Here is a 21,718-nt window from a genome sequence, read left to right on the forward strand (position 1 = left end):
CCCCCGATTCCAAGCCCCCCACAATTTTGGGGTCCCCCACCATCGTTGTTTGGCCTGCCACCCTAACATTAAAGTTCTTTCCCCAAATTTTGGTCTTCTCACCACATTTTTGAGGTTCCTTCCCTTAATTTGGGGCTTCGCCCCCCGAGTTCTGGGCCTTTAACCCCAATTATGGGGGGGGGGTCTCCCCCAATTTTGGGGAGTCCCCCCCAGTTGAGGGGTCCACGTTCAATTCTGGAATTGCACACTTCCATTTAAGTGTTCTTTCCCCCCACTTTGGGGTTCAATCCCCCCTAATTTGGGGCTTCCTCCCCTAATTTTAAGTGACCCGACCAATTTTGGGGGTCCCCCCCATTTTTAGAGTCCCCCCCACCATCCTTTTTGGGTTTCCCCCTAATATTAGAGTTCTTCTGCCCAGTTTTGGGGGACCCCACAATTTTGAGGTTCCTTCCCCTAATTTGGGGCTTCGACCCATCAATCTTTTTGGGGGGGCCCCACTCTCCTATTTTGGCCTTCCGCCCTAATATTAGGCCTAACCCTTATCAAACCCTCACCCCTTAACTCTAAGGCCCCCACTGATCTAACCCTATCCCCTGAACCTAACCCTAAAATCCCTAACCCTAAAAACCTAGAAACCCTTACAGCCCTAACCCAATAACATTTACCATGCTAAACCTGTAAAGACCTATGCCTAAAACCCCTAACCCAAAAAACTTAAGACCCTCAAAACCCTAACCCTGGATAACTTAACCTGAAAAAAAATTAAACCTTAAAACCCTAACCCTAAATACCTGACCACAAATAAAACCCTAAGACCCTAACCCTAAAACCCCTATCACCACTAAAGCCCCAAAAACTCTGAAGCCCTAACACCCTAACCCCACCAAACCCTTAACTATTAAAACTCCGACCCTAACAACCTTAAAATCCTAACCCTAAACCCTGAAAACCCTAACCCTGAAACCCAACCCTAGTGCCTTAGCCCTGAAACCTTAAAACCCTAACACCTTGTTAGAAACACTCTGTAACCAATAACATAGGCTCAGGCAAGGATCTCAGTGAAGTAGCATTTTTATTCACGATTGCAATGGCAGGCGTCCCACAAGCCACCTACTAGTTCCATAACACAGTTCATATAAATTTTTTTTTTCCTCTCGCTGACCGGGACCCTCCCCAGTTTCCCCATTGTCTGGGTAATCCAGGTTCGCAATCTATCCGGTGCTTCACAGAAAATACACAGCTGCTGGCCTGTTACAAGTCAATTTTCTTTTTTTCTTGACTGTTTTCCTCTTTGAGGTGGGTATGTTTCTTACACTGGGATTTCCACCCAATTGCTCTAAGGATTGTGGTTGTCTGCATTTTACAAGGTTGTCTTTTAAGCTTTCTTATCACTGCAAGCATATCTCAATACCACCTTCCTTCCCTCTCTAAACGATGTAACTCCGTGCAAAAAACATCTTTATTCCCACAACCTTGATCCCCTTACCCTAAAATCCTTATTCCCTTTAACCCTAACAACTCTAACCACAACCCTAACCCTTCATATCAAACCCCCCAACGCTAATGACCTGACTAACGATCCAAACCCCAAACTGCCCCTAACCCCAGACAAACTGTTATAATGACTGAGTCCCAAAAAGGCCTGCAATCAAGTTTAGTTTATTAAACGAATAGAGGCAAGCAAACAGCGCTGGGTGCGCTGGGAGTCTCTGCTTCCGCCAAGACGCATACCCGTTACGTAAGACGGCTGATTTTTTATACTCCTAGGCTACTTCATATTTATTACTACTTTAAAAAGAGGCAGGGTTATTATAATTGGTTTCCCGAATCCCAAGTCCTCCCAAGGGCGCCTGCTTATCAGTCTCTGGTAGTCTCTTGGGGGGCCCGCTCGGACGGGAGGCTCATATTCTTCCTCCTTATCTGGTGGTCTCTTGGCCGGATGTCAGAAGTTACTGCACGTCCGTGCAGAGTCAGCAGTTTTTTCTCTAAGAAATCCCTTTGTTCTCTTATCACTAAACCCAGGCCTCAATGTTAACCCTTCAAATCCCTTAGTGGCACGAATTGCTGGACATTCCTTACACAACCAACAAAGAAACAGACACAAAGCTGAAAACTACAAAAAGGCAAAACCCTGGATACAGACCCAAATCACAAACACGCGACCAAAATGCTACAGAAAGCCCCAGACGCAGGCCCCAAGCACATCCCAAAGCCAAAATGCAGGCCCAAACACTACAGCAAAGCCCCCAAACACCAGACGCAGGCTGCAGAAGTCTACGAGCAAGCCCCAAACTGCCCCCAGACGCAGGCCCCAACCACACCTGGATGCAGACCCCAACTGTCCACAAGCAGCTCCCAACCCCCCCCCAATGAACTGAAACGCCCCCCCTCCCCAGATGCAGACGCAAGCCCCCCCAGAGGCAGGCCCCCAAGGGTGTGCAAGCAGCTCCCAACCCCCCCATCCCCCCAGAGGCAGGCCCCAAAGCCCCACAGAGGGAAGCCCCTAGCATCTACAAGCAACTCACAACCCCTCCCAGCTGCAGGCCCCTACGGTGTACAAAGCAGCTCGCAACAACCCCCCAGACACAGGTCCCAAAAAGTGTACAAGCAGCTCTCAACTCCCCCAACATGGGCACCTACAGTAGACAAGCACCTCTCACCTCCCCCCAGCTGCAGACCCCAAAAGGTGTACAAGCAGCTCACAACCACCCCCAAGATGCAAGCCCCGAAGGTGTACAAGCAGCTCCACACCCCCCCCGAGCCACTGGCCCCAACCCTCCCCCCAAGACACAGGCCCCAGAAGCCTGAACATAGCCAAGAAAGTATTAATGCAGGTGCCAAATGCTACAGACAGGCCCAAAAGCACAGGCACAGTCCCCAGATGCTCGAGGCTGAGATGTAACTTGGCTGTCTGAATTACTGGAAAGCAGCTTTCATTCTTAGCGACGTGTCGCGCAGGCTAGACAGGATGGGGCTTCAGGCACCTCTTCACCTGTGGAAACACATTGCCATCAGGCACTGCCATGCCAGACAAGCTTTTTCTGTTAAAAACACCCTTCTCAGATGCCCTGCGGCATTCATGTGACTTGCTTTGCTCCGATTCTAAAGACTAATGTCACAGCCCACCTTGCCTGTGGCACCTGATAAACAGAAGAGAAAGCGACCATACCGTTTTTGGAAGCCATCACTGCACGTGCCGCTCCTTGATGCTCTGTAACCTCTTCTCGAATCCTCAGCCACTTCTGTGGAAAAGCCTGCCATTGGCACCTGCAAAGCAAGATGGATACCCTTCGCAGTCACCTTGTGCTACTTGGCCATCCTGCTCCAACCCCACTCACGACCAGCCTGCCCTTCTCGTGCTGCTCTTCAGGAGTGCAGCTTAGCCCCTCTGAGTCTGTGCGAGGCACCTGCGAAAGAAAAAGAAAAGCACAGGCCGCGGCAGCATCCAAAGCCACAGCACAGCTAGGACAGGTACTCTCATCTGCTCCCTTACTCTGCCCCCTCACCTGCCCTCGCGGCAGAGGCTTCCATCTGCTCTCTTAAGCCAGCTACAACACATCTGGAATATAAACAGGACTTTAACTGTATTTTGTGTAGTTAAGTAAGTGCAGTGACAACCGCAACCCTAAAATAACTGCTACATGTGTCATCACTCACCTTGCCAAAAGGAGCTCTGTGTCGTGAAGTCCCGTGTTGTACACTGCGTTTCAGCTTTAACCAAATGAAACAGTCAGAAGATAACCATTCAGATGCCAGCATTAGCACCCATCCCTCAACAACACAAGGGACCCCATTTCTTAATTTATCATTTCAAAACAGCAGCCCCCTGCCTCAGCATCTGGAAAGTAGATCAAGCCAGTCACCGGGTTGCCTACCGAGTGTTTGACAGTTCCAGAAGGAGCTCTTTCCTGTGACTGGTTCCTCCTAGGTTTACCCTCTACTGGGTGGGAAAAGAAATAAAAATAAAAAATTCAAACCACATATCTGCAAGCTTTCAAGATTCAACAGACCTCCTCCAGCACACTGTTCAAGCACTATGCAAACAGCTGCTTGCAAGCAGCTCGTGTCTCCCCCTCCACATTTGCCAAACACCACTGAGATGACTCTGTGCCAGCTGCCCTTCAGTACGTGCCCAGAGGCAGACCGGATGTCTTTGCCAAAACAGTCCGGACAATGCATTAGTACACCGATGGACCGCCACGTTAGCTACCATCACTAACTGCCAGGCAGGACAGCTCCAGGCCAACACACACACACACAGGCACGCTACAAACATACAAACAAAACACAGAACACAATGCGCAAAATAAAATGACTCCAGAAGGAAGCACTATGGCGACAGCAAGTCAGAACAGGTGCTCTGCAGCAGACCCAAGGAGAGACTCAAATGTCACAACGTGCGACTGGAAGCAAACTGCCAGAACTGGGATGATGGAGGCATAAAAAGCCTGCCTTTAAGACAAGAGACCAGAAGGATGGGGAGTGCAAACCCCATAGAAAAATGCTTCGGAAATGAACTCCCAAGCAAGAGCTCCTGATGCGACCCAGATGACTTCTGCAAGAGTGAGGATGGAAACAGATGCGATCTGAAAACTGAATACGATGCACAAGACCTGAAACAGATCTGCACTTTAGGCTGCAGACTGCAAGACAAGAAGTGCCTCGGATCAGACCCATGATGACAAAACAAGCATTTAGGACCTTTGCGCTGCTACCAAGTTGCCAGTCTAGTCAGTCCAGTGCAAGAAGCAAGGAGGATATCGAGACCCGAGGAGCGCATAACACAGAACACACGCTACAGAAGCAGCACTACAAGACAGATGGACAGATAGGAAACTGTCCTGCCTGGCACATACACTCATGCTACAAAATACCCCCTGCTCCTTCTATTAGCCTGGTGACCAGCCTCAAGCAGCCTGAAGGTGACCCAGCCTGAACCACACTCACAGTGGCACCAAGTATATTCAGCCAGCTGGCTCCATGCTGCTCTGGCTCCCAGCTCCCATCAGCCACTCCACACATGCAAATACCAGGTGCCCCTAAACTTATCTCTCAGATTGCTGGATGGTAAATTCCCTCCACCTCAAGAAAATGCCACAGCCACTGGGAGACATCTCAGCCCATTGCCAGGCTTATCATCATCTGCAAAAACTGTGTTCCAGCATTCACTAGCACACCAGCCCTGATGCCCACCTCCTCCGCAATGCTGACTATCACTGAAGCAACATACGGTTGTGCTCACCCATTCCTCTCTGAGTCCAAGCTCCAACAGTACAGCCGGTATCACCCACACCACCTGGGAAAACAAAGGGATAAAATGATCGTTGTGTTCTCAAGTAATCACCTGCCACACTGCTCCTCTATCCCACCCAGCTTCACCTCAGACCCTCAGCAGGTTCTGAGGAAGGCCTGCAACAGCACCTACTAAAACAGAGGGGAAACACTTCAAAGACTTGCCTTAGGGGTCATTGCTTAGGGACACTGACTGGGCTGACGACCCTCTCGCCTTTTCTCAGCACTCCACGATTGTGGGAATTCACCTCTCCAAGACTGCAGGAAGCACCCACAAAAGAAAAAAAAAAAGAAAAGGCAGATCCTCAGGCACCTCACAGGCACAGCCTACCTGCTGCAATACCTCTCTTTCGCTAGCTGTTTTTCTTCAGCTGCTCACATGCTCCAACTCGGCCGGGCGGTACCACACAGCGGTGGGGCAGGCCGGGGCAGCACCATGCAGAGAGCCACCCACATCCGCCCCCCCAAACCAGAAACATTAGTCCAAAACCACAGAAACCGGGACCCCAAACCACATGGAGCCATGCTCCCAAACTGTACATGAACATACACAAGCCCAAGACTGAGGGCCGTGATGGCCGCCATCAAGAAATGTAGACTACATCAAGCTCTGGAGAGAGATCAGCCTTTTAAAGTCCCAATGAAAGACAAGAAACACTTCATTACTAGTCCCGTGCCAACCAGACAATACATTTAAGACCCATGATACGGTGCTCAGCAAGCACTGCAGAAGCCAAGAACTATGGGAACAAGACCTGATAAATGGATACTATAGTACACAGAAACAAACATACACCATAGAACACATGCTGGAACTGCCCTGCCTGGCACACACTAGGCTGAAAAGGATGAACCCAGGGCCTCTTCACCCAGTTGTTACTGGATTCTGTTCCTCTGCTGCACTGATTTAAAAGCCATCCCCATGCACATATCACACAAGACACCAAGGTACAACCCCACCCAAGACACAGACGGGGCATTTCGGGCCAAACTTAGCTTTAGGGACTGCTGGAAAGCAGGCTTCATCCTCAAGGCACATGCAGGCTAGATGACATGGGGCTCCAGGCACCTCTTCACCTGCGGAAACACACTGCAATCAGACACCGCCATGCCAGACAAACTTTTCCTGTTAAAACACCCTTCTCAGATGCCCTGCGGCATGCAAGTCATCTCCTTTGCTCCAATTCTAAAGACTGATGTTATAGCCCACCTTGCCTGTGGCACCTGATGAACAGAAGAGAAAGCGACCGCAGCGCTTTGGAAACCATCCCTGCACGTGCTGCTCCTTGTCACTCTCTGGTCTCATCTCAAGTCCTCAGCCACTTGTGTGGAAAGCCTGCCATGGCACCTGCAAAGCAAGACAGAGACCCTTCAGAGTCCACCTCACGCTACTTGGCCATTCCGCTCCAATCCAGCTCATGATGAGCCGCCCTACTTACGCAGCTCTTCAGAATGCAGTTTGCTCCTTTGAACCTCTGCGAGACACCTGTCAAAGAGGAAGAAAAGCATAGGCCGAGGCAGCATCCAAAGCCACAGCACGGCTAGGACAGTTACTCTCATCTGCTGCCTTACCTCCACCTGCTTACCTACCCCGAGGCAGATGCTTCCATCTACCCCTCTTAAGCCAGCTACAACACCTCTAAAAGAGAAAAGAGGGGGACACTTAGAGTGACAGTGAGAACCGCAACCCAACTATAAGTGCTCCATCTGTTCATCGCTCACCTTGCCAGAGGCAGCTCTGGGTGTGACGTCCCAGGTTTGTACACTGCGTTTAAGCTTTAACAAATGAAAACAGTCAGAAGATTAATCATTCAGATGCCAGCATTAGCACCCATCCCTCAACAACACAAGGGACCCCATTGCCAATGTTACCATTTTCAAAACAGCAGACAACTTGCCTCGGCACCTCAGAAGTAGACCAAGCCAGTCACCGAGCTGCCAAACGAGAGCTTGACAGCTCCAGAAGGAGCTCTTTCCTTTGACCGGTTCCTTGTACAGTTTATCTAGGAGTGGAGAAAAAAAAACACGCTCCACATCTGCGAGCCTTCAAGATTCAACGACAGACCTCTCCTCTAGCACTATTCAAGCACTATGCAAACAGCTGCTCGCAAGCAGCTCAGGTCTCCCCCTCCACATTTGCCAAACACCACTGAGATGACTGTGCCAGCTGCCCTTCAGTACGTGCCCAGAGGCAGACCGGATGTCTTTGCCAAAACAGTCCGGACAATGCATTAGTACACCGATGGACCGCCACGTTAGCTACCATCACTAACTGCCAGGCAGGACAGCTCCAGGCCAAACACACACACACAGGCACGCTACAAACATTACAAACAAAACACAGAACACAAGGCGCAAAAAAAAAGACTCCCAAAGGGAAGCCCTACAGCGACAGCAAGTCAGAGAACAGGTGCCGTGCAGCAGTCCCAAGGAGAGACTCAAACGTCACAACATGTGACTGGAAGCAACTGCCAGAACTGGGATGATGGAGGCATAAAAAGCCTGCCTTTAAGACAAGAGACCAGAAGGATGGGGAGTGCAAACCCCATAAGAAAAATGCTTCGGAAATGAACTCCCAAGACAGAGCTCCTGATGAAGCCCACATGACTTTTGCAAGAGTGAGGATGGAAACAGATGCCATCTGAAACTGAATATGATGCACAAGACCTGAAACAGATCTGCACTTTAGGCTGCAACTGCAAGACAAGAAGTGCTCGGATCAGACCCATGATGACAAAACAAGCGTTTAGGACCTTTGGCGCTGCTACCAAGTTGCCAGTCTAGTCAGTCCAGTGCAAGAAGCAAAGAGGATATCGAGACCCAAGGAGCGCATAACACAGAACACACGCTGCAGAAAGCAGCACTACAAGACAGATGGACAGATAGGAACTGTCCTGCCTGGCACATACACTCACGCTACAAAATACCGCCTGCTCCTTCTATTAGCCTGGTGACCCAGCCTCAAGCAGCCTGAAGGTGACCCAGCCTGAACCACCCTCACAGTGGCACCAAGTAATATTCAGCCAGCTGGCTCCGTGCTGCTCTGGCTCCCAGCTCCCATCAGCCACTCCACACATGCAAATACCAGGTGCCCCTCAACTTAGCTCTCAGATTGCTGGATGGTAAATTCCCTCCACCTCAAGAAATGCACAGCCACTGAGAGACATCTTAGCCCATTGCCAGGCTTATCATCATCTGCAAAAACAGAGTACCAGCATTCACTAGCACACCGGCCCTGATGCCCACCTCCTCCACAATGCTGACTATCACTGAAGCAACATACGGTTGTGCTCACCCATTCCTCTCTGAGTCCAAGCTCCAACAGTACAGCCAGTATCACACCACACCACCTGGGAAAACAAAGGGATGAAATGATCGTTGTGTTCTCAAGTAACCACCTGCCACACTGCTCCTCTATCCCACCCAGCTTCACCTCAGACCCTCAGCAGATTCTGAGGAAGGCCTGCCACAGCACCTACTGAAACAGAGGGGAAACACTTCAAAGACTTGCCTTAGGGGTCATTGCTTAGGGACACTGACTGGGCTGACGACCCTCTCGCCTTTTCTCAGCGCTCCATGATGTGGGAATTCACCTCTCCAAGACTGCAGGAAGCACCCACAAAAGAAAAAAAAAAAAGGGAAAAGGCAGATCCTCAGGCACCTCACAGGCACAGCCTACCTGCTGCAATACCTCTCTTTGGCTAGCTTTTTCTTCAGCTGCTCACATGCTCCAACTTGGCCGGGGCGGTACCACACAGCAGCGGGGCAGGCCGGGCAGCACCATGCAGAGAGCCACCCACATCCGCCCCCCCCAAACCAGAAACAGTAGTCCAAAACCACAGAACCGGGACCCCAAACCACATGGAGCCAGGCTCCCAAACCGTACGTGAACATACACAAGCCCAAGACTGAGGGCCATGATGGCCGCCATCAAGAAATGTAGACTACATCAAGCTCTGGAGAGAAATCAGCCTTTTAAAGTCCCAATGAAAGACAAGAAACACTTCATTACTAGTCCCGTGCCAACCAGACAATACATTTAAGACCCATGATATGGTGCTCAGCAAGCACTGCAGAAGCCAAGAACTATGGGAACAAGACCTGATAAATGGATACTGTAGTACACAGAAACAAACATACACCATAGAACACATGCTGGAACTGCCCTGCCTGGCACACACTAGGCTGAAAAGGATGAACCAGGGCCTCTTCACCCAGTTGTTACTGGATTCTGTTCCTCTGCTGCACTGATTTAAAAGCCATCCCCATGCACATATCACACAAGACACCAAGGTACAACCCCACCCAAGACACAGACGGGGCATTTCGGGCCAAACTTAGCTTTAGGGACTGCTGGAAAGCAGGCTTCATCCTCAAGGCACATGCAGGCTAGATGACATGGGGCTCCAGGCACCTCTTCACCTGCGGAAACACACTGCAATCAGACACCGCCATGCCAGACAAACTTTCCTGTTAAAACACCCTTCTCAGATGCCCTGCGGCATGCAAGTCATCTCCTTTGCTCCAATTCTAAAGACTGATGTTATAGCCCACCTTGCCTGTGGCACCTGATGAACAGAAGAGAAAGCGACCGCAGCGCTTGGAAACCATCCCTGCACGTGCTGCTCCTTGTCACTCTCTGGTCTCATCTCAAGTCCTCAGCCACTTGTGTGGAAAGCCTGCCATGGCACCTGCAAAGCAAGACAGAGACCCTTCAGAGTCACCTCACGCTACTTGGCCATTCCGCTCCAATCCAGCTCATGATGAGCCGCCCTACTTACGCAGCTCTTCAGAATGCAGTTTGCTCCTTTGAACCTCTGCGAGACACCTGTCAAAGAGGAAGAAAAGCATAGGCCGGAGGCAGCATCCAAAGCCACAGCACGGCTAGGACAGTTACTCTCATCTGCTGCCTTACCTCCACCTGCTTACCTACCCCGAGGCAGATGCTTCCATCTACCCTCTTAAGCCAGCTACAACACCTCTAAAGAGAAAAGAGGGGACACTTAGAGTGACAGTGAGAACCGCAACCCAACTATAAGTGCTCCATCTGTTCATCGCTCACCTTGCCAGAGGCAGCTCTGGGTGTGACGTCCCAGGTTGTACACTGCGTTTAAGCTTTAACAAATGAAACAGTCAGAAGATATCATTCAGATGCCAGCATTAGCACCCATCCCTCAACAACACAAGGGACCCCATTGCCAATGTTACCATTTCAAAACAGCAGACAACTTGCCTCGGCACCTCAGAAGTAGACCAAGCCAGTCACCGAGCTGCCAAACGAGAGCTTGACAGCTCCAGAAGGAGCTCTTTCCTTTGACCGGTTCCTTGTACAGTTTATCTAGGAGTGGAGAAAAAAAAAACACGCTCCACATCTGCGAGCCTTCAAGATTCAACGACAGACCTCTCCTCTAGCACTATTCAAGCACTATGCAAACAGCTGCTCGCAAGCAGCTCAGGTCGTCCCCTCCACATTTGCCAAACACCACTGAGATGGACTGTGCCAGCTGCCCTTCAGTACGTGCCCAGAGGCAGACCGGATGTCTTTGCCAAAACAGTCGGACAATGCATTAGTACACCGATGGACCGCCACGTTAGCTACCATCACTAACTGCCAGGCAGGACAGCTCCAGGCCAAACACACACACACAGGCACGCTACAAACATTACAAACAAAACACAGAACACCAAGGCGCAAAAAAAAAGACTCCAAAGGGAAGCCCTACAGCGACAGCAAGTCAGAGAACAGGTGCCATGCAGCAGTCCCAAGGAGAGACTCAAACGTCACAACATGTGACTGGAAGCAACTGCCAGAACTGGGATGATGGAGGCATAAAAGCCTGCCTTTAAGACAAGAGACCAGAAGGATGGGGAGTGCAAACCCCATAAGAAAAATGCTTCGGAAATGAACTCCCAAGACAGAGCTCCTGATGAAGCCCACATGACTTTTGCAAGAGTGAGGATGGAAACAGATGCCATCTGAAACTGAATATGATGCACAAGACCTGAAACAGATCTGCACTTTAGGCTGCAACTGCAAGGACAAGAAGTGCTCGGATCAGACCCATGATGACAAAACAAGCGTTTAGGACCTTTGGCGCTGCTACCCAAGTTGCCAGTCTAGTCAGTCCAGTGCAAGAAGCAAAGAGGATATCGAGACCCAAGGAGCGCATAACACAGAACACACGCTGCAGAAGCAGCACTACAAGACAGATGGACAGATAGGAACTGTCCTGCCTGGCACATACACTCACGCTACAAAATACCGCCTGCTCCTTCTATTAGCCTGGTGACCCAGCCTCAAGCAGCCTGAAGGTGACCCAGCCTGAACCACCCTCACAGTGGCACCAAGTATATTCAGCCAGCTGGCCTCCGTGCTGCTCTGGCTCCCAGCTCCCATCAGCCACTCCACACATGCAAATACCAGGTGCCCCTCAACTTAGCTCTCAGATTGCTGGATGGTAAATTCCCTCCACCTCAAGAAATGCACAGCCACTGAGAGACATCTTAGCCCATTGCCAGGCTTATCATCATCTGCAAAAACAGAGTACCAGCATTCACTAGCACACCGGCCCTGATGCCCACCTCCTCCACAATGCTGACTATCACTGAAGCAACATACGGTTGTGCTCACCCATTCCTCTCTGAGTCAAGCTCCAACAGTACAGCCAGTATCACCCACACCACCTGGGAAAACAAAGGGATGAAATGATCGTTGTGTTCTCAAGTAACCACCTGCCACACTGCTCCTCTATCCCACCCAGCTTCACCTCAGACCCTCAGCAGATTCTGAGGAAGGCCTGCCACAGCACCTACTGAAACAGAGGGGAAACACTTCAAAGACTTGCCTTAGGGGTCATTGCTTAGGGGACACTGACTGGGCTGACGACCCTCTCGCCTTTTCTCAGCGCTCCATGATGTGGGAATTCACCTCTCCAAGACTGCAGGAAGCACCCACAAAAGAAAAAAAAAAAAGGAAAAGGCAGATCCTCAGGCACCTCACAGGCACAGCCTACCTGCTGCAATACCTCTCTTTGGCTAGCTTTTTCTTCAGCTGCTCACATGCTCCAACTTGGCCGGGGCGGTACCACACAGCAGCGGGGCAGGCCGGGCAGCACCATGCAGAGAGCCACCCACATCCGCCCCCCCCAAACCAGAAACAGTAGTCCAAAACCACAGAACCGGGACCCCAAACCCACATGGAGCCAGGCTCCCAAACCGTACGTGAACATACACAAGCCCAAGACTGAGGGCCATGATGGCCGCCATCAAGAAATGTAGACTACATCAAGCTCTGGAGAGAAATCAGCCTTTTAAAGTCCCAATGAAAGACAAGAAACACTTCATTACTAGTCCCGTGCCAACCAGACAATACATTTAAGACCCATGATATGGTGCTCAGCAAGCACTGCAGAAGCCAAGAACTATGGGAACAAGACCTGATAAATGGATACTGTAGTACACAGAAACAAACATACACCATAGAAACACATGCTGGAACTGCCCTGCCTGGCACACACTAGGCTGAAAAGGATGAACCCAGGGCCTCTTCACCCAGTTGTTACTGGATTCTGTTCCTCTGCTGCACTGATTTAAAAGCCATCCCCATGCACATATCACACAAGACACCAAGGTACAACCCCACCCAAGACACAGACGGGGCATTTCGGGCCAAACTTAGCTTTAGGGACTGCTGGAAAGCAAGCTTCATCCTCAAGGCATATGCAGGCTAGATGACATGGGGCTCCAGGCACCTCTTCACCTGCGGAAACACACCTGCAATCAGACACCGCCATGCCAGACAAACTTTTCCTGTTAAAACACCCTTCTCAGATGCCCTGCGGCATGCAAGTCATCTCCTTTGCTCCAATTCTAAAGACTGATGTTATAGCCCACCTTGCCTGTGGCACCTGATGAACAGAAGAGAAAGCGACCGCAGCGCTTGGAAACCATCCCTGCACGTGCTGCTCCTTGTCACTCTCTGGTCTCATCTCAAGTCCTCAGCCACTTGTGTGGAAAGCCTGCCATGGCACCTGCAAAGCAAGACAGAGACCCTTCAGAGTCACCTCACGCTACTTGGCCATTCCGCTCCAACCCAGCTCATGATGAGCCGCCCTACTTACGCAGCTCTTCAGAATGCAGTTTGCTCCTTTGAACCTCTGCGAAGACACCTGTCAAAGAGGAAGAAAAGCATAGGCCGAGGCAGCATCCAAGCCACAGCACAGCTAGGACAGGTACTCTCATCTGCTGCCTTACCTCCACCTGCTTACCTACCCCAAGACAGATGCTTCCATCTACCCTCTTAAGCCAGCTACAGCACCTCTAAAAGAGAAAAGAGGGGAAACTTAGAGTGACAGTGAGAACCGCAACCCAACTATAAGTGCTCCATCTGTTCATCGCTCACCTTGCCAGAGGCAGCTCTGGGTGTGACGTCCCAGGTTGTACACTGCGTTTAAGCTTTAACAAATGAAAACAGTCAGAAGATAATCATTCAGATGCCAGCATTAGCACCCATCCCTCAACAACACAAGGGACCCCATTGCCAATGTTACCGTTTCAAAACAGCAGACAACTTGCCTCGGCACCTCAGAAGTAGACCAAGCCACTCACCGAGCTGCCAAACGAGAGCTTGACAGCTCCAGAAGGAGCTCTTTCCTTTGACCGGTTTCCTCGTACAGTTTATCTAGGACTGGAGAAAAAAAAAAAAAAACACGCTCCACATCTGAACCTTGAAGGCTCGCAATGACAGACCTCTCCATTAGCACTATTCAAGCACTATGCAAACAGCTGCTCGCAAGCAGCTCAGGTCTCCCCCTCCACATTTGCCAAACACCACTGAGATGACTCTGTGCCAGCTGCCCTTCAGTACGTGCCCAGAGGCAGACCGGATGTCTTTGCCAAAACAGTCCGGACAATGCATTAGTACACCGATGGACCGCCACGTTAGCTACCATCACTAACTGCCAGGCACGACAGCTCCAGGCCAAACACACACACACACAGGCACGCTACAAACATTACGAACAAAACACAGAAACACAAGGCGCAAAAAAAAAAAAAAAAAAAACACTCCCAGAGGGAAGCCCTACAGCGGACAGCAAGGCAGAACAGGTGCTCTGCAGCAGACCCAAGGAGAGACTCAAACGTCACAACACGCGACTGGAAGCAACTGCCAGAACTGGGATGATGGAGGCATAAAAGCCTGCCTTTAAGACAAGAGACCGGAAGGATGGGGAGTGCAAACCCCATAAGAAAAATGCTTTGGAAATGAACTCCCAAGACAGAGCTCCTGATGAAGCCCACATGACTTTTGCAAGAGTGAGGATGGAAACAGATGCCATCTGAAACTGACTATGATGCACAAGACCTGAAACACATCTGCGCTTTAAGCTGCGACTGCCAGTCAAGAAGTGCTCAGATCAGCCCTACGATGATGAAACAAGCATTTAGGACCTTTGGTGTGGCTAGCAAGTTGCCCATCTAATCTGTCCAGTGGAAGAAGGCAATGAGGATATCAAGACCTGAGGAGCGCGTAACAGATCATGATCACATCAAGAAACGTTTGATACAAAAAAAATTACATGCACAGAAGAAATGATCTCTTTAGGCTCCCACTGCAAGACAAGAAATGCTCAGCTTCCAATTGAGCATCAACATTATTCCAGTGAGGTCAAGGGTTCAACGCCCTCAAGATGGCTTCCCCAGGGCCTGCCAAGCACCGAGAGCAACAGCACAGCAAGACAACACAGAACACAGACACCAAGCTGGAACTGCCCTGCCTGGCACATGGAACTGCCCTGCCTGGCACATGGAACTGCCCTGCCTGGCACATGGAACTGCCCTGCCTGGCACATGGAACTGCCCTGCCTGGCACATGCTCAAGCTGTACCTGACAGAATCCCCACCCCCCCCACACACTCTGTCTGACCGTGATCAATCCTAAATGGCCCCATCCACTGCAATGACTTAAAAGCACAGACCCTCGCCCTATGTGTGCATTCAAAACCCCAAAGCAAACATAGCACTTGCCCCCCAACTTAGCTTGGGAATGATGGGAGGCAGGTTCCATCCTCATCAAGGAACACAAAGGCTAGCCAGGACATTGCTTCCGGCATAAGGCTCCTCTTCACCTGCAGAAATAAAGTGCCATCAGGCACTGGCACACCAGCCAAACTTCTTCCAGTGAAACACCCACCTCAAAAACAAAACAGTAGTCCACTGACCTGCTCTGCTATTGAAGTCAGACAGACAAACTCTAGACAACTGCCCGCCTTCCCCTGCCAACCACCCCCAAACACACAGTATTTGCCCCTAGACTTAATTCTCAGGGGTCTGAATCCATCCTCAAGGTGGACCACAGAGGCCAACCTAGGATGTTCCCAGTATCTTCTTCGTCCCCGGAAAAAAGGACTCACCCAGAGGTGGGACAAATAGACTACCAACCAAAACCAATGCCCTTTTTTCCAACTTTTCTCCACTCACCTTCCCGATCCAGGCTTAGCGCTTCCATTTACTGTGCTGAGCCAAGGTCACGTAGCTTAGACCAAGGAGAAAGAACAAACAAATGTGACAATCCACAAAACAGTCTATACCCACTCCTCTTCTTTCCTCCTTTCTTCCTCCTTTCCCCAACAGCCAAGAAGCCCCAGACCCACATTCCCCAACCCCATACCACCGCTTCACTCACCTAACATACCAATTTGATGCATCACGCTCCCAGCTCCTCTTGCACTCCGAGCATCTCCAGCATTTCACGAACTGGAACTGCTGACGCCTGGCGCGCCACAGGAACGTGGCAGGAGATGTACTCTTCTGTCGCAAGGTGCTTCCAAAGCCTGCCCAACAGGCAAAGCACATTAACACAATCCACTGACCAACTCAGGGCTCACACTGCCGTCCACTCACCCTCATGCCTCATTCAAGTGTCCATGCCCATGCCCTGGGCTACAAGAAGGTCATATCCGTGATGGACAAGCAAACAGTACAGCTCCTTGCAGAGGACTCAAACACAGAGACGAGAGCCAGAAAAATAAAAAACCACCCTCAGGTCCACAAATGCCAAAAGGCCATGAATGCACAGCAGCCCCAACAGGGGTAATCACACACTTATCCTCTACAGATGAAAAAGGTGACCCTGCTCAGTCTCTCCGTAATACTACCGTGCTTATGCGGTCAAGCCCCTTGTGATGCGTACTGAAGCTCTTTGTGAAGCCTCTGGACAGTTACGCAAATGGCTTGATATATCTAGAGATTAAAAGATAACTCAAATAAAAAGGAAGCATACCCACCCATTTCCCAAAAACAAGTTAGCCGGCAACACCTCCTAAACATACCTCTATTACATGAATTCCAAGCACTTAAAATCTAGAAGGCTGCAAGGTCTAAAGACTCTACAGCCAGCCAAACCGCAGGCAAAAGCTCCAAAATAGAACAAACTGTCCCTAACCCTGAAAAAGACTACACCTTACACGCCTACTGCTGCTGTTTTCAGATACATGCTTATACAGGGAGCTTCGATGATACTTATCTCCTAAACCCTGCTCCATCACTTTGCCACCAACGTGTAACTTTGATAATATTTGCCTTAATTCTGCAAAAATCATAAGGGAACCTGAACCACAAAGCAAACACACAAAGTAACATCGCCATCCTATCCATAAACATGCTGTAACAATTACTCACCTGAAGAAGAGCTGCATGCAATACTGGCACCTATTACTAGATTGGTTTACTCTAACACATCCTATTAGTTGTTACCTCACAAAGATGGGCTTACCGCTCTCTACTTGGAAACCCATCAGTCCATAGACTCTGACCCACCTAAAGACCCCTGCAACTGACTGAAGGAAAACCAAGGCACTTACCCCAAGGTGCAGCCCAGGCAGAATGAGCTCTCTGATGGCATGCCTGGGGCTCATACACCATTTGGCCCTGCCCAGCACCCAAACCCAAATCACCTGGAAAAGGTTGAAAAGGAGGGGCAAAGCACAAGAAAGTAGAAAGAGGAGAAGCAGCAGCTGTGGTTTATTTATTTTTGCTTCAGCTTTGAATATTTAAAGCTTTTCTCCTCTACAACACCTGTCTCAGGAACCAAACAGCATTCAAGTGACCTGCTTTGCTCCTAGTCTAAAGACTATCACAGCCCACCTTGCCTGTGGCACCTGATAAACAGAAGAGAAAGCAACCACAGCAGCAAAAGCCACAGCACCCTTAGGACAGTTACTCTCATCTGCTCCTTTACCTCAGCTGCTTACCTACCCCACATGGCAGATGCTTCCACCCGTTCTCTGAAGCCACCTATAGCACCTCTAAAAGAGAAACTGGAATTTTACTCTATTTGATGTAGTAAAATAACTGCAGTCACAGCCACAGCCAAAAATAACAGCTACCTCCGTTCACTCACCAGAGTCACTCCAGAGATAGCTCGGGTCTTGATGTCCTGTACTGCACACTGCGTTTCAGCCTGAACAAAGGGAAACACAGTCAGAAGATAAACGTTCAGCTGCCAGCATTAGCACCCGTCCCTCAACAACATAAGTGACCCCATATTTAATGTTATCATTTCAAAACAGCAGTCCACTTGCCTCTGTACCTGGAAGTTAGATCCAAGCTCGAAAGGAACAGCCAGCATCACCCATGCCACCTGGGAATACTAAAGGACAAAATGACCACTGTGGTTGCAAGCGACCACCTGCCACACTGCTCCTCTGTCCCAAACAGCCTCACCTCAGACCCTCAGAGGGAAACACCTGAATGTCTTCCCTTCGCTTCGGATAAGGGACGACTAGGCTGACAACACGCTCACCTTCCCTCTCTGCTCCGTGACACGGGGATTTCCCTGTCCAAGACTGCACTAGGCACCTTCAGAGACAAGAGAAAAAGCACACCCTGAGGCACCTCATAGGCACAGCGTACCTGCTGCAATACCTCCCTCTTCCCAGCTCCTTTACCTCAGCCTGCTCGTTAGCTCGATCTGAGATAAAGCTGCCCGGCGGCGCCGCGCCAAAAGCTGCCCGGGCGGCGCCGCGCCAAAAGCTGCCCGGGCGGCGCCGCGCCAAAAGCTGCCCGGGCGGCGCCGCGCCAAAAGCTGCCCGGGCGGCGCCGCGCCAAAAGCTGCCCGGGCGGCGCCGCGCCAAAAGCTGCCCGGGCGGCCGCCCGCGCCAAAAGCTGCCCGGGCGGCGCCGCGCCAAAAGCTGCCCGGGCGGCGCCGCGCCAAAAGCTGCCCGGGCGGCGCCGCGCCAAAAGCTGCCCGGGCGGCGCCGCGCCAAAAGCTGCCCGGGCGGCGCCGCGCCAAAAGCTGCCCGGGCGGCGCCGCGCCAAAAGCTGCCCGGGCGGCGCCGCGCCAAAAGCTGCCCGGGCGGCGCCGCGCCAAAAGCTGCCCGGGCGGCGCCGCGCCAAAAGCTGCCCGGGCGGCGCCGCGCCAAAAGCTGCCCGGGCGGCGCCGCGCCAAAAGCTGCCCGGGCGGCGCCGCGCCAAAAGCTTGCCCGGGCGGCGCCGCGCCAAAAGCTGCCCGGGCGGCGCCGCGCCAAAAGCTGCCCGGGCGGCGCCGCGCCAAAAGCTGCCCGGGCGGCGCCGCGCCAAAAGCTGCCCGGGCGGCGCCGCGCCAAAAGCTGCCCGGGCGGCGCCGCGCCAAAAGCTGCCCGGGCGGCGCCGCGCCAAAAGCTGCCCCGGGCGGCGCCGCGCCAAAAGCTGCCCGGGCGGCGCCGCGCCAAAAGCTGCCCGGGCGGCGCCGCGCCAAAAGCTGCCCGGGCGGCGCCGCGCCAAAAGCTGCCCGGGCGGCGCCGCGCCAAAAGCTGCCCGGGCGGCGCCGCGCCAAAAGCTGCCCGGGCGGCGCCGCGCCAAAAGCTGCCCGGGCGGCGCCGCGCCAAAAGCTGCCCGGGCGGCGCCGCGCCAAAAGCTGCCCGGGCGGCGCCGCGCCAAAAGCTGCCCGGGCGGCGCCGCGCCAAAAGCTGCCCGGGCGGCGCCGCGCCAAAAGCTGCCCGGGCGGCGCCGCGCCAAAAGCTGCCCGGGCGGCGCCGCGCCAAAAGCTGCCCGGGCGGCGCCGCGCCAAAAGCTGCCCGGGCGGCGCCGCGCCAAAAGCTGCCCGGGCGGCGCCGCGCCAAAAGCTGCCCGGGCGGCGCCGCGCCAAAAGCTGCCCGGGCGGCGCCGCGCCAAAAGCTGCCCGGGCGGCGCCGCGCCAAAAGCTGCCCGGGCGGCGCCGCGCCAAAAGCTGCCCGGGCGGCGCCGCGCCAAAAGCTGCCCGGGCGGCGCCGCGCCAAAAGCTGCCCGGGCGGCGCCGCGCCAAAAGCTGCCCGGGCGGCGCCGCGCCAAAAGCTGCCCGGGCGGCGCCGCGCCAAAAGCTGCCCGGGCGGCGCCGCGCCAAAAGCTGCCCGGGCGGCGCCGCGCCAAAGCTGCCCGGGCGGCGCCGCGCCAAAAGCTGCCCGGGCGGCGCCGCGCCAAAAGCTGCCCGGGCGGCGCCGCGCCAAAAGCTGCCCGGGCGGCGCCGCGCCAAAAGCTGCCCGGGCGGCGCCGCGCCAAAAGCTGCCCGGGCGGCGCCGCGCCAAAAGCTGCCCGGGCGGCGCCGCGCCAAAAGCTGCCCGGGCGGCGCACGCGCCAAAAGCTGCCCGGGCGGCGCCGCGCCAAAAGCTGCCCGGGCGGCGCCGCGCCAAAAGCTGCCCGGGCGGCGCCGCGCCAAAAGCTGCCCGGGCGGCGCCGCGCCAAAAGCTGCCCGGGCGGCGCCGCGCCAAAAGCTGCCCGGGCGGCGCCGCGCCAAAAGCTGCCCGGGCGGCGCCGCGCCAAAAGCTGCCCGGGCGGCGCCGCGCCAAAAGCTGCCCGGGCGGCGCCGCGCCAAAAGCTGCCCGGGCGGCGCCGCGCCAAAAGCTGCCCGGGCGGCGCCGCGCCAAAAGCTGCCCGGGCGGCGCCGCGCCAAAAGCTGCCCGGCGGCGCCGCGCCAAAAGCAACCTACCAGTCCTGAACAGCTCCCCTGCCAGACAACTCCCCATCTCCTCCTGCCAACCACGCTCAGCACACACACTATTTGCCCTTCAAAAAAAAAAAGGAAGAACATACACACAAAAAAAACAACTGAGCTCCACAAATGCCAAAAAGCCATGCACACACAGCAGCCCCGGCAGGGGTAATCACAGACTTACCCTTTACAGATGAAAGAGGTAACTCTGACACGACCCTCCTCAGTCTCTTGGTAATACTGCGCCTACGTGGTCAAGCCTCTTGTAGCGTGTAATCAAGCTCTTTTTAGTCCTCTGGAGAGTACACAAGTGGCTTGATACATCTAGAGATTCAAATATAACCCAAAAACACAAGTGTATCCCACCATCCCAAAAACAAAGTGAGCCAGCAACCTCTGCTAAATATCCCTCTAGTAAGTGATTTCCAAGCACTTAAATCTAGAAATCCATAGACTCCAACCTGCCCAAAGAACCCTGCAAACTGACTGAAGGAAAAACAAAGCACTTACCCCAAAGAGCAGCCCAGGCAGAATGAACTCTCTAATGGCATACCTGGGGCTCATATACCATTTGGCCCCGCCCAGCACCCAAACCCAATCACCTGGGAAAGGGGGAGGGGCCAAAGCACAAGAAAGTAGAAAGAGAGCAGGAGCAGCAGCAGCTGTGGTGGTTTGTTTGTTGTTTTTTGTTTACTTTTTTTTTTTCTAAATCTGTTTTAGCTCAACAGCATGCAGGCTGCAGACAAGAGAACTGGGGTGTTTCTAGAAGCAACAATCCCCATGCTTTTGCTGCAGCTTTGAATATTGAAAGGACAATATCACCAAGCAAGCAACTGAAATTTTTTCAGCTGGAATTAGCTCAAACCTTTCTTTCACATAGGAAGAAAAATCTAGGAGCATCAACAGATTACACAGCCAAAAACAGAAAAAATCAATTCCATGAAATAACATCACTCACAGGCAAAAATCACACACTTGAGTAGGCTATCTGAAAACCAAAAGGCCTATGCTGATGGGTCAAAAACACATTATAGGACACTGGAGCCTGGCCCTCTGCTGCACCGACTTAAAAACCCATCCCTACACTCACCAAGGTGCAACCCAAACACAGACACAGCATTTCAGCCTCAACACAGCTTTGGGAACTGCTGGAAAGCAGGCTTCATCCTCAGCGAGGCGTACTCAAGGCTCCACGGCATGGGGCTTCAGGCACCTCTTCACCTACTGAGGAAGACCACCATCAGGAACTGCCACGCCAGACAACCTTTTTCCTCTACAACACCTGCCTCAGGAACCAAACAGCACTCAAGTGACCTGCTTTGCTCTATTCTAAACACTATCACAGCCCACCTTGCCTGTGGCACCTGATAAACAGAAGAGGAAAGCAACCACAGCAGCAAAAGCCACAGCACCCTTAGGACAGTTACTTTCATCCGCTCCTTTACCTCAGCTGCTTACCTACCCCACATGGCAGATGCTTCT

The 21,718-nt window shown here is 52.7% G+C and overlaps 2 long non-coding RNA genes across 4 annotated transcripts; both read right to left on the reverse strand.

Annotated features, from left to right (window-relative positions):
- Positions 1-5,810: 5,810 nt before the first annotated feature.
- On the reverse strand, positions 5,811-13,748 carry LOC118248186 (uncharacterized). Of its 3 annotated transcripts, none has more exons than XR_007708694.1 (5): positions 13,694-13,748; positions 10,226-10,273; positions 10,074-10,120; positions 9,847-9,983; positions 5,811-6,369 (listed from the first exon to the last, which is right to left on the reverse strand). It is a non-coding gene; the product is annotated as an uncharacterized LOC118248186 (long non-coding RNA). The 3 variants fall into 3 exon arrangements; XR_007708693.1 differs by lacking the exon at positions 13,694-13,748 and adding an exon at positions 10,355-10,409; XR_004778693.2 differs by lacking the exons at positions 5,811-6,369; positions 13,694-13,748 and adding exons at positions 9,524-9,714; positions 10,355-10,409.
- A 3,687-nt stretch (positions 13,749-17,435) lies between these two features.
- On the reverse strand, positions 17,436-18,070 carry LOC126913422 (uncharacterized). The gene is made up of 4 exons (XR_007708695.1): positions 18,016-18,070; positions 17,882-17,941; positions 17,693-17,752; positions 17,436-17,609 (listed from the first exon to the last, which is right to left on the reverse strand). It is a non-coding gene; the product is annotated as an uncharacterized LOC126913422 (long non-coding RNA).
- Positions 18,071-21,718: the final 3,648 nt, after the last annotated feature.

This window comes from Cygnus atratus, chromosome 10, assembly GCF_013377495.2.
Source record: "Cygnus atratus isolate AKBS03 ecotype Queensland, Australia chromosome 10, CAtr_DNAZoo_HiC_assembly, whole genome shotgun sequence".
Classification (NCBI taxonomy): Eukaryota; Metazoa; Chordata; class Aves; order Anseriformes; family Anatidae; genus Cygnus; species Cygnus atratus.